Source organism: Rattus norvegicus, chromosome 18 (genome assembly GCF_036323735.1).
Source record: "Rattus norvegicus strain BN/NHsdMcwi chromosome 18, GRCr8, whole genome shotgun sequence".
In the NCBI taxonomy this organism is placed as follows: Eukaryota; Metazoa; Chordata; class Mammalia; order Rodentia; family Muridae; genus Rattus; species Rattus norvegicus.
In genome coordinates this window covers 27,813,517-27,826,675 of record NC_086036.1, presented here as the reverse complement: position 1 = coordinate 27,826,675, position 13,159 = coordinate 27,813,517, and the positions used below count along the sequence as shown (strand labels likewise).

Sequence of the window (13,159 nt, the reverse complement as noted above, 5' to 3'; positions counted from 1 at the left end):
GAGTTCAAAGCCAGCCAGGCCTACGGAGTGCGTTCCAGGACGACCAGACCCACATAGTGAGACTGAGATTCTCAAAAAAAACGAAGCAAAACAACAACAAAAAAAAAACCCCAAAGCTGGGCTCTGAGGGCTGGAGAGATGGCTCAGCAGTCAGCAATGACCCAGAGGTCCCATGTTAGGTGTCTCACAACCACCTAAAACTCCAACTCTGGATGCTGGCCACCTTCTTCTGACCTCCACAGATACCTGCACACACACACACACACACACACATGCACATACACGCACATGCACACACGTGCACACACACACATACACGTGCGTATGCACACATACATACTCAAAGGAATCTTTTTTCCAAGATGTCAATGAGATGGCTTAGGAGATAAGGACACTCGCTATGGAGCCTGAGGACCTAAGTTCCATCACCATGCACTGTGACATATGTACATATGCACACACAATAAATAGAATAAATTAAAAATAATAAGTAAGCCTTTAAAAAATCCTGGGGCTGGAGAGATGGTTCAGCGAATAAGAGCACTTCCAGAGGTCCTGAGTTCAATTTCCAGCAGCCACATGGTGGCTCACAGCCATCTGTAATGGGATCCGATGCCATCTTCTGGTGTGTCTGAAAGCGGCCACAGTGTGCTCACATAAAATAGATAATAAATGTTTTATAATGCTGGAACATGGTGGCCCACACAGCACTTAGAAATAGGAGGACCCTGGGCTCAGTGGCCAGTCAGTCTATCCTTTTTGGCAAGTTCCTGGCCAGTAAGAGTTTCTGTCTCAGAGGAAGAAAGAAAATAAAAAAGATGGTTCCTGAGGAACAAGAGCTGATGCTGTCCTCTAGCATGTACACACACAGACACACAAACATGTACACACACGCACACACAAATGTGAACACATGCATGCACACACACATAAAGAAAAAAACAAAACTTTAAGGCAGGCATGGTGGGGGGCGCCTGTAACCTCAGCACTGAAGGAGTGGGATTCCGCCAGGCGTGGCTGTGCACAGCCTTGATCCCAGCACTCGGGGAGCAGAGGCAGGCAGATCTCTGTGAGCTCAAGGCTACTCTAGTCTACAGATCCAGTTCCAGAACCAGGAGGGCTACACAAAGCAACCCTGTCTCAAACCAAATAAAAAAATCAAACAAAAATAAATAGTAAGTTACCACTGGAAGATCATTAGAAACTGTAAGGTCATCCTAGGCTAAGTAGTGATTTAGAGGCCAGCCTGGATTACCTTGTCTCACACATAATAACAATGGGAAAAGCTAAGCATAGTAGTGGTTGCCAACACTGGGAAGGAGAGATAGGAGAAATGCTGTGAATTCAAAGCCAGGACTACATAGTAACCAGTAAGATTCTTTAAAAAACAAAACAAAACAAAACACAGGTGTCCGGGATCACTCTTCCTTGACTAGAGACTCCGTGTGCCTGACCTTTGAGGTGAGGGGTATGCTGGGAAAAGGACCAGCTCTTGTGGGGCCTTGGCAGGACCAGAACTGAGGCCTTCCCTCCCTCCATGCTACAAAGGGTCCTGCCCTGGGAACTGAAGTGTCTTGCTCTCAGGTTCTAAGAGGAGGAAGAGAAAGAGGAGGAGGAGGAGGAGGAGGAGGAGGAGGAGGAGGAGGAGGAGGAGGAGGCCTGAGAGTAGAAGAGGATGGGGACACAATGGGGTAAGCACTGCTCTGGAAGATGCCCCCCACCTTGTCACTGGCATTGTCACTGGGGAAGGAGATTCTCCTTGTATTAGGAGTCCATCCTCCTGGCCCCAAGCCTGAGGAGGCTTGTCGCCTGTCGCAGACCCAAGGGCTTTCAGAAACAAACTCCATCATCCACCATCCACTATGTCTACTGTGTCTGCCATGAGAGGTCGCCCTCACCAACTGCAGCTAATCTTGGTCCGACTTCTCACATTAACACGGTGACATCAGTTTGGGGAAAGAGGCCCCAAGGAGTTCTTTGGGTAGTGGGATTAGGGACATATTTTTCCTTTCATATATTTATAATTTTACTGTAACCAACACATATTTTCTTACGTGCTGGAAAAATAGTCACTTGCAGAAGGGACCCATCATAACCACAGCACACCCAGGGGACAGCTGCTCAGGAGATGAGAGTCTGGAAAGATTGCTCTCGAGGAACAGAAACGGTCAGAACTGGAAAGAAAGCTGGAGCAAGGACAGGGGACAAAGAACACTGGGGGACCATCGAGGACCTATGTGGGACAAAGAGAGGTCACTTAAGTACCTGCCCAAATCATCTTAAGAGAAAGGGGTTCATTCTAATGACTGGTTCAGTCTGTCACGGCAATAAGGGTGTGGCAGTGGGAGCCTAGGACAGCCAGTCACACTGCATCTGCAGTTGGGACCTACAGATGTTTGTACAGCTGGACCGCTCCTGTTCACCCAGTCCAGGTGAGCCTCATGCAGCACCTCAATCACCTCAACTGATAACCTACTCTAGGAGATCCTTCACAGGCTTGCCTGCAGGCTGGTCTGCTAGGTGATCCTAAACCCCATCAAGTTGACGACTGAAACCTACAGTCTCCCTCAAAGTTGCCCTGTAACGGAACAAGCTGGTTTTCAAGGGAGTGAGCTCTCCATTACAGGATGGTATGCAAGCAGCACTGAACCAGGAGCCTTAAAGAGGGATTTCTAGGTTGTTCAGAAGAATAGACCAAAAACGTCTGAGGGCCCAGAAAGAGGCTTAGACTAAAAACAAGCAGACGAACAATAAAAAAAAAAAAAAAAATCGAACAAAAACCACAAGAACAAAAACCTTTTTAAAAGATGGGGCTGGGGGGTTGGGGATTTAGCTCAGTGGTAGAGCGCTTGCCTAGGAAGCGCAAGGCCCTGGGTTCGGTCCCCAGCTCCAAAAAAAAAAGAACCAAAAAAAAAAAAAAAAAAAAAAGATGGGGCTGGTTCAGACAGTGGTACCGCACATGTTTGATCCCAGCACTTGGGAGGCACAGGCAGGAGGATCTCTGGGAGTTCAGATCTCTGAGCTAGTTCCAGGACAGCCAAGGATACATGAAGAAACCCTGTCTTGAAAAAACAAAAAAAAGAAGAAGAAGAAAACAAGAAAGGAAGGAAGGAAGGAAGGAAGGAAAGAAGGGAGGGAGGGAGGGAGGGAGGGAGGGAAAAGGAAAGGGAAGGGAAGAGAAGGGAAGGGAAGGGAAGGGAAGGGAAGGGAAGGGAAGGGAAGGGAAGGGAAGGGAAGGGAAGGGAAGGGAAGGAAAACCTTTCACATGTGTGCCCATGGGCCAACCTGATCTACTCAATAGATAAAAAGATGGGGCTGGAGTGGGCATCAAGATGGCTGGGAAGATAAAAGAGCCTGCTAATCTGGGCTTAGTCCTTGGACCCATTTAAAGGTAAAAGAGAACCCATTCCATGATGTTGTCCTCTGACCGCCACAGGTGCATATGGCACAGGCACCCCCTACACACACACACACACACACACACACACACACACACACACACAGTAAAACCATAGCAACTCAAAGTGAAATGTGAGCCTCCCTGATCAGACAGAAAGGTAGCAAGAGCACTCTGATCTAATCTGATGTAACCTTGGTGGCAGAGAACTTGGCCAGGAAGTGCTATCTGGAACAGGTTAGGCCCTGGTCCCTCTATCTTCCTTTTCTTTTTTTTTTGGGGGGGGGGGGCACAGCTTTTTTTTTTTTTAATATTTATTATATACAGTGTAGCTGTCTTCAGACACACCAGAAGAGGGCATCTGATCTCATTACAGATGGTTGTAAGCCATCATGTGGTTGCTGGGATTTAAACTCAAGATCTCTGGAAGAGCAGTCAGTGCTCTTAACCACTGAGCCATCTCTCCAGCCCTCCCTTTTCTAGAGTCAACTAACCCTCTCTAGATAAAATGGACAGGGCCCCACTTCCGTGTCCTAGGCTGAAACTTTGGCTGCAAGGCTAGCCAAAGTGTCAGTTGCATAGTTGGTGAAGGGAGGTTGCTCACATTTTGGGGGAACCTGACTCACAGTCCCTGGGACCCAGGTCTGATGCTCAAAGAGATTCAGCAAAGATGGCAGGGCTTAAGCAGGCAGCCAAGATACAGCTAGCCGGCCGGGAAGAAACCTGGATGTTATCACCCAGTGTGGTTACCATGGTGATGGATACACCTGAGCTCACTGCAGTATTAAGGAAGCCTCTGCTTGCCTCACAGGGCTCCCTGTGGAAAAGGCTGGCAGGTGTGAGTACCACCATGAGAACACAAACGAGGCCAGAAGAGAGATGAGGAAACACTGTCTTCCAGCAGTTGAGTTCCCAGTCTGAGAACTGGAGGGATGGCTCAGTGGGTAAGGCACATGTGCAAGGGTATAAGTTCTGAACTCAGATCCCTATAACTCACTCAAAGCTGGAAGCAATAAGTTGTGGATAGGGCGTGTCTGTATCCCAAAGCTTCAATACCAGCCTCATTTACATAAGAGGTCCAGGGCCAACCTGGGCTACATGAGACCCTGTCCAAAAGAAGTTGATGAGGATGTACCTTATGACAGAGCACTTGTTTAGCATGTGCAAAGCTCTAAGCTTAGTCTTTAACACTACACACATACACACACACACACACACACACACACACACATTATTAAATTTACACTAAAACTAAAACAGAGCTCGGAAGCTGCCTCCCTGCTGACCAGCTTTCATATACCAGAAGGTGAGGTGAAGGCCGCTCAGGGTGGAGGGGCGTCAATGATCTGCACCCTACCTGCTTTAGTTAGAACTTGCCACAGAAGATGTGCCCACCGACATTATAGTGACATGGCTATTATGAGGTAACCAACTACTTTCAGACTGGATTTGAGACTTACTCCAGCCTGGTGCTGTAAACTTGGTGAACAGCCAGTGGCTGAGGAGGTCATAGACTCTAGGGTAGAAAGCATAATTGTTATTCTGTCAAATCATCATGTTTTAGGCCAGATAGTGGTGGCACACATCTTTACGCCTTTAATCCCAGCACTCTGGAAGCAGCGGCAGGCAGATCTCTGAGTTCCAGGCCAGCCTGGTCTACAGAGTGAATTCCAGGACAGACAGGGCTACAGGAGAAACTATGACTCAGAGCCAAGACATTGGGTCCCAAGTATAAGCCTGCGCCCCTGGCCACTCTCCCAGTACCCTCAACCCTGCCGAGTATACGTGTCTCTAGAGACCGTAAAGACACAGGTCGAGCGCTTGAGCAAAAGGGCCCGGCTTAAATGGGAGTATCTGCTTCAGTACAATGACCTCAAACGCCAAACACACATCGAGGATCCTGCCTTGACTAGTTGGACCTATGCAAGTTCAGCATAATTTCAGACCCACTCCCAAGAACTCACTTTTAGGAGTGGTGGCAGGTTTGGGGGCCTCTCCTCTTCTGGTATTATGTTTTCAAAACAGACAGGGACAGGAAGGAAAGACTTATCTAGGAAGGAAAATTGGACAGAAAATTTAACATCTCCTACTAAGTTTGGCAAGGATGACTCTATTCTTGCATAAATAAATCTTTTATTAATTAATCACTGAAAAACTGTCTCGAGAAGCCAAAAATAAATAGATAGATAGATAGATGATAGATAGATAGATATGGTAGATAGAAGATGATAGATAGATAGATAGATAGATAGATAGATAGATAGATAGATAGATAGATAGATCGATCGTGTCAAAACCTGTTTTCTACAAAGGCACTGTGTGTGTTTGTGTGTGTGTGTGAGTGATTTGTCTGTATGTATGTCTGTACACCACTTGTGTCCTGGTACCCAAGGAGTCCAGAGGAGGGCATCTGATCTCCTGGAATTGCAGTTACAGATGATTGGGAGCTGCCGTGTAAGTACCAGGAGTTGAACTAGGTTCCTCTGGAAGAGCAGCCAGTGCTCTTAACCTCTGTCAAACCGCAGCCATCTCTCAGCCCCTGTCTATCAAACTGCTTTCCAAATCTGCCTGCAGCGATAGCTTTGAGCTGTCCTCAGCCGTGCAAAGCTTCTCTCTGCCGTGTCAGCAGAAAACACAGACACTCATCTGGTCAAGCTGCGACTGCTCAGCCATAAATGGGACCTTTTTAAAGATACGGTCTCGCTCTTTAGTCTTGACTGTCCTGGAACTTTATGTAGATCAGGCTAGCCTCAAACTCATAGAAATCCACCTGCCTATGCTGCCCAAGGGCTAGGGTTAAAGGTGTGTACACCACAACCAGGTAAGTGGGACAATTCATTGCACGAAGGCTCAGGGAACAAAGAAAGGAGGCAAAATGGAGGACGTGAGGGCCAGAGGGCGGGGAGGAGTGCTGACAAACGCTGTCTTCTGGGCCAAGCAAGACTGCTCCACTCATGAGCTCACAGCAGCTTTAGTTACATGCACAAGCCCTGCACAAGGTCATGCCAATCAAAACCCCAGAGAGGATGGGGGAGGAGTTCTCAAAGCCCAACTCTACCAGAGGAGCTAAGGGCATTTTGATAGCTGCTGGGAGAAGGAAAATCATTCTTCTTCGGAGGTGCAAACCCTGACCAGCTGCCCATGTAGCAATAGATGACCCCACACCCATGCACAGATGGGCAGCACTAATTAGACCTAATGGTTATTGAAAAATTAGATGAATAAAGAGAAATGAACACAAAAGCACATTATGGACGCAGCTCCTCTATGCAGCCCTGGATGTCCCGGAACTTGATCTGTAAACCAGGTGGGACTCATAGATCCATCCGCCTCTGCCTCATGAGTGCAGAGATTAAAAGCGTGTGCCACAAAGGTAAGTTCAAAATGTGTGTCATAAAGTTAGTCTGGCCTAGCTAGGCCTGGCGATCTGTGCCTATAAACCCATTACTTGTGGGGCTTAGGCAAGAGGATCATGGGTTTGAGGCCTACTTGAGTTTCAAGGCAACAAGCAACAAGGAGAACAAACGCATTTGCTTGGTCAGCCCTAGCTACGATATGAACTCTGTGAGAGCAGAGCCAGGTTGCTCTGAGGCTCCCACGGTATGGGACCAGACTCTGAAAACACAGGGAACAAGGCAGAGGAGGACCCAGACAGAAAGAAGCTCACAGTCTGGGCCAAGGGGGAAAAAGAACCCTGAGCAAACAAGCAAGTAAGAATCCCTGCATAAGGGTTGGGGATTTAGCTCAGTGGTAGAGCGCTTGCCTAGCAAGCGCAAGGCCCTGGGTTCGGTCCCCAGCTCCGAAAAAAAGAACCAAAAAAAAAAAAAGAAAGAAAGAAAGAAAGAAAGAAAGAAAGAAAGAAAGAAAGAAAGAAAGAAAGAAAGAAAGAAAGAAAGAAGGAAGGAAAAAGAATGTCCTGCATAACACCTGCACAAGATGGAGCCTCCGTGTGGACACTCCAGCGGGAGTGGGGAGGGCTGCTGAGGCCCCACCCCTAGGTGAGACTATTACCGTAGGCTGTAGAGGGGGATTTCATTTTCTACAGGTCTGTGATTTGAATCTGTCCAAGAGTGGGGGGATGGGGGGCCTTAGCCACCCCCTTGCTGCCCTCACAGACCCCATCTGAAGTGGTTTTTCTCTCAGGCTTAGCGATCCTGTTCTCCGCTGGTGGCTAACGATGGCTCTCACCCCTCTTCTCACTGTCCCGAGACATGAGTCAAGATGGAAGCTCACGTTTCTTTTTTCTTTTTTTTTTTTAAGATTTATTCATTTATTATATATGAGTACACTGCAGCTGTCTTCAGACACACCAGAAGAGGGCATCGGATCTCTTTACAGATGGTTGTGAGCCACCATGCGGTTGCTGGGAATTGAACTCAGGACCTCCTGAGTTTGGGGCTCTTAACTGCTGAGCCATCTCTCCAGCCCAGCGGAAGCACACATTTCTTTTTTTTTTTTTTTTTTTTTTTTTTTGGTTCTTTTTTCCGGAGCTGGGGACCGAACCCAGGGCCTTGCGCTTCCTAGGTAAGCGCTCTACCACTGAGCTAAATCCCCAGCCCCCCACATTTCTAATCCACTTGCCTGCAGCTGGGTTCAGGGAGGGAAGACGGTCATCCTCCTTAGCTCTATTCCTTCTGTTTCTGAGGCTTCCCATCAAGCCTTGCTCTGTGGTGACTGCTCTCAAAGACAGACAAACAAAAATCCCATGGGTAGCAGCCTGGTGGTCCATGAAGATGGGCATCAGAAGCAGCGGTATCTGCAAGTCTGATGATGCTGGCCTCCCCTAGCTGCCTGTCCTGCCCACCACAGCCCTGAACAGCCCTGGTCCAGCAGGAGAGAAGCAACTCCTGGAGAGGCTGTGGGGAAAGTGGTGCAAAGAAAAGGCAGGTCTGGGGGTTGGGGATTTAGCTCAGTGGTAGAGCGCTTGCCTAGGAAGCGCAAGGCCCTGGGTTCGGTCCCCAGCTCCAAAACCAAAAAAAAAAAAAAGAAGAAAAGAAAAGAAAAGGCGGGTCTGATCCTGTCCTGGTCTCTGGGGACTGAGAAGCCACTGACTACAAGTTGGGCAACTGAAAGAGGGAGGGGAAGCCAGAGGTCCCTGCACCCACATCACAGCTTCCTACCCTAAAGTAGAGATGGGGACAGGTCCTTCCCCTGAGCCAATTACGTAGAAGGACCTAGCACTAGATGAAGATACAGGGCTCAGCTCACTGGGAGAAAGAAAGAAGAATAAAGCAGGTGCCTGCGAATGCAGCTCCAAAGTTAGTTAGGTCCAGTGCTGGCCCAGCACACGAGGTCCGGGCTCCATTCTCAATGCACCACAACAGAACATAAGACACTGGCAAATGCCGCCTATGCTCCCAACACTGGGAAGGCTCAGACAGAGAAACCCTGTCTCAAAAACAAACAATTTTTTTAAGAAGGCCAGGATAGCACTCAGTGGTTTAGCACTTGCCTAGCATGTGCAAGGCCCTAAGTTCAGTTTCCAGTTCTACAAAAATGTAAGATCAGATAAGCTGGGGTGTGGCTCAGTGGATAGGGAGTTTGCCTCACATGCACAAAGCCCAGAGTGTAATTCCCAGGACCACGTAAACAGGGAGAGGCTGTGGCTCACACCTCCAATACCCATACCCAAGAGGTAGAGGCAGGAAGATCAGAAGTTCAAGGTCACCCCCAGCTTCATATCAAGTTCGAGGCTAACCTGAGATACATGAGGACCTGCCTTAAAATAATATGATAAAGAAGGGGGCTGGGGATTTAGCTCAGTGGTAGAGCGCTTACCTAGGAAGCTCAAGGCCCTGGGTTCGGTCCCCAGCTCCGGAAAAAAAAAAAAAAAGAACCAAAAAAAAAAAAAATGATAAAGAAGACAGGAGAACATTCAGCCATGCCAACCCTTCTTAGCTAGGGTCCATGTGATCTGCATGCATGAAGTTTCCCAGCATGCCCTGTCACTCCAAGCCAGTATTCTGACTGGCCCAAATCAAGTCACAAGCCCTCTCCTCACCACCAGGGATTTAAATCCAAAATATACAGGCTGGCTGGCTCCTGAGCCCATCCAGGTACAGGGAGGAGGTGTGGCCCCGAAGTGACAGCGTATCAAAGGGCTGGGAACACACTGGATGAAGAGACACATGGGAATCTACTACAGTCCTCTGCTGCCACTGAGGTTTGGAGCAGGTAAGGTCAAGCCGTGTAGCTCAGTAGCCTTTCCAGAGTCAGGGTGCGATGGCTGAATTGCTACCTGGAATCTCTAAGTGCCCCAGTCTGGTCATCCCCTAAAGAAGTACTGAGGAGGGCTGGAGAGATGGCTCAGCGGTTAAGAGCTCTGACTGCTCTCCTAGAGGTCCTGAGTTCAATTCCCAGCAACCACATGGTGGCTCACAACCATCTGTAATGGGATCTGATGCTCTCTTCTGGTGTGTCTGAAAATAGCTACAGTGTACTCTTACACATAAAATAAATAAATCTTTAAAAAAAGAAGAAGTACTGAGGGACTCTGGGCAGTGAGACCACAGAACACAGAAGCCCTGAATATCCTCCATTAAGCCTTATGCCACCCCGAGCTACCTGAACCTTCTCTGTTCCTCCATGCGTTCTGGAAGAAATACACGGCTAGAGGCCCAGTCTCCTCACGCTCTACCTCTCAGTGCTACACACCAGTGCAGCTGATACCAAAGGCCCGCAGTCCCTCAGTCTTTTTTGGGGGGGGGTTCTTTTTTTTTGGAGCTGGGGACCGAACCCAGGGCCTTGCGCTTCCTAGGCAAGCGCTCTACCACTGAGCTAAATCCCCAGCCCAGTCCCTCAGTCTTGTATTTGGAAGCCACCCTTCCCTAGAACCTCCCTACCGCACCCTTTGTCCTGCCAAATGTTTACTTGTCCTTTCCCATCTTGGCGTGAAGATTCCTTCACCTTCTAGACTGGATCAGGCATCTGCCCTGGGCTGCGACAGGCCTAGTGCTTCTCAGATTCACAGCCCAGTGGTTCATCATCCTCCCTCACTACAGACACGCGTGTGCACAGGGACGGGGTCCCTCTGATTCATAAGCCTAATGCAGCACACAGTGTGCTATCAGTAAGGGCTGCTGGGCATAGGTGGGGGGGCCCACAGGCAGTGTACAGTCTGGACTCTGTGAGGGCCTCAGCTGCAGATCAGGCAGGCTGGGAAACAGGGACAAAGAGGAGCAGGCCACGTCTTGGTCCAGACCCAAGTGTCACTTCCCCTTCCTGACAGCACTGTCATAGAGCCCCCAAAAAAGGAAAAACTCATATCCTCTTTTCTCTCTTTTCTTGTTTCCTCCCTGCCAACACACACACACACACACACACACACACACACACACACACACACACACACACACACACTGGCAGGCAAACCCCAGCCACGGTGACCATCCCGTTGCCCTTTGAGCCAGTCCAGTCCAGATGGCCTCTTTTCTTGGCTAATCGAGAACTCGCTCCCAGCTGGAGCCTGCCCATCCTTCCTTCCTCCCGCCCCTCCACCTCCCCACTTCCTTCCTGCTCTTGTAGGAACCATCACAGCTCTTAGGCAAGTCCCCTAGATCCAACTGTCCACACTGGGACACACTTTCTCTGTCAACCAGCCCCCTTGCCCTACTTGGGGGAAAGAGGGGGATCTAACCCAAGCCATGGGAACACAGAACAGTGGAAAGCACTCTGCCCCCAGCCTTAGTAGGGCTCCCAAAGCTCACCCTGAAGGCCTGGCAGCAAATTTGTGCTGAGCGCCTCTTCAGAACGCACCCTCTGAATCACGCCCAGTCTAGTTATATCTCTTTCTTGGGTGCAGAGAGAACATAGGTGTATTAAATAAAATTGAGGGGGAAATCCCCAAAGTAGGAAGGGTTTTTGAGGGAGCGATACCACTTCTTGGATTGTTAATGCTCAGCCACTTTCTGTGTCAGCTAGCACATGATTAACTACCACCACTGCCGCTATTATCCCCAAGCTCCTCCCCCTGCCCTCCTCCTGCCCTCCTCCTCCTTCTCCTCCTGCTTCTGCTGCTCCTCTTCTTCCTCTGATTTAACCTTTGCAATGAACCTGGGGAACAGGAGGAGTTTTGGTCCTTATTTAATTCATTTTATTTTATTAATTTTAGTGTTGAGATAAGGTCTTGTATAGCCCAGGTCTTAAACTCATTTCATGGACGACCTTGATCTTCTGAACACCCACCCTGCCATGTTTTCGTGGTGCTGAGGGTAGAACCCAAGGCCCCATGCATGCCAGGCAACCATTCTACCGACAGAGCTACTCAGAAGCCAGAGGCTGGTGGATTGGATACCTGTGAGTTTAAGGTCAGCCTAGTCTACAAAATTTCTGGCCAGCCAGGGCTACACAGTGAGAGTCTCAAAAACAAATGAACAAGCAAAACGAAAGAAAGAAAAAAGCACTTGGTGCTCTTCCAGACGACCAGAGTTCAGTTAGTCCCAGAACATGGGTGCCAAAACCTCCTGTGATTATATTTGCAGGGGATTGGATGTTTTCTTCTGACCTCTGCAGGCACCTGTACACACATGGCATACATACACAGAGAGAAAAAGAGAGAGACAGAGACAGAGAGACAGAAACAGAGACAGACAGACAGAGATGAAGAGACAGAGAGAGACAGAGACAGAGATATCAAGGAAGGAGGACACTGAGGAGGAGAAGGGTGATGGTGACACGCACCTTTAATCCCAGTGCTTGAGAGGCAGAGGCGGTTGGATCTCTGAGTCGGAGGCCAGCCTGGTCTACAGAATGAGTTCCAGGACAGCAGGACAGCCTGGGCTACATGTAGAAACCCTGTCTTGGAGAGGGGGTGGGGAGGCAGGCAGGCAGGCAGGCAGGCAGGCAGGCAGGCAGGCAGGCAGGCAGACAGACAGACAGACAGACAGACAGACAGACAGACAAGAGAACTGGATTGCTGAAGTTCAATGCCAAACCAGTGTCTTTCATCATTACATCCCCATCTTTATTGCTGATCCAAGAACACTTCACAGGCTCAGCTGTCTATCACCCTATCATGCAAAACAGATGGGGGAGACATTTCAAGGGACTCAATCACTATCCATGACGCCAGGCCAAAGATGGGTACAAGATCACAGTCCAACCTTAGTGAGTCACCCAAATACAACAGTCGCTCCTGCTGTAGCTCTGTCCACATGCACAGATAGGAGTCCATTTCTCCAATTTTTGGAGGAAATCTTATTTTGTGAGAGGAGGGGTGGATGCACTTGACCCTTCAAAGACTTCTGGGGGTTGGAAAACAGGCTCTAGTAGGTGAAGAGGTAGGTTCCCAACAGTGCCCCTTCCCCAGCAACCTGGGGAGTTGTTCTGCATCGCGGCCACCAGAGGGCGCGCGTTCCCTCTCAGAGCTCAAACCACGACGGCGTCTTCAGTGGGCCCGCAAAGGATGCGGCGTAGAAGGTTCAGCAACTTCGGAAAAAAATGCCCCCGGGATGCGGTCCCACCCAAAGCGTGGACTCAGCCTCGGTACAACAGTACTTCTCCCCTTGGCCTTCCACTCTAGCCGCACCCTACGCTGAGACCTCCGTGAGACTGTTCGTGCGCCCCCTCCTGGCCATCGAGAGCTCTACGGCCTGTCGGTGCTCAAGCTTAGAGGGCGGAAGTGAGGACAGAATTAAAGGAGAATTTACCTGGTGTGGGCCAGGAAGTGCCTACTGGGAATATACTGAGGAGGTTGTAGCGGTCATCGCTGAGTACTTGATGTGAGCACAGGAAGGGTCTGGGAACTACACGGAATGCTCTGGT

General features: G+C 49.3%; 1 pseudogene; it reads left to right on the top strand.

The window, feature by feature from the left end:
* The first annotated feature begins 4,067 nt into the window (after positions 1–4,067).
* Positions 4,068–5,561, top strand: LOC103694193 (NADH dehydrogenase [ubiquinone] 1 beta subcomplex subunit 4 pseudogene; annotated as a pseudogene).
* Positions 5,562–13,159: the final 7,598 nt, after the last annotated feature.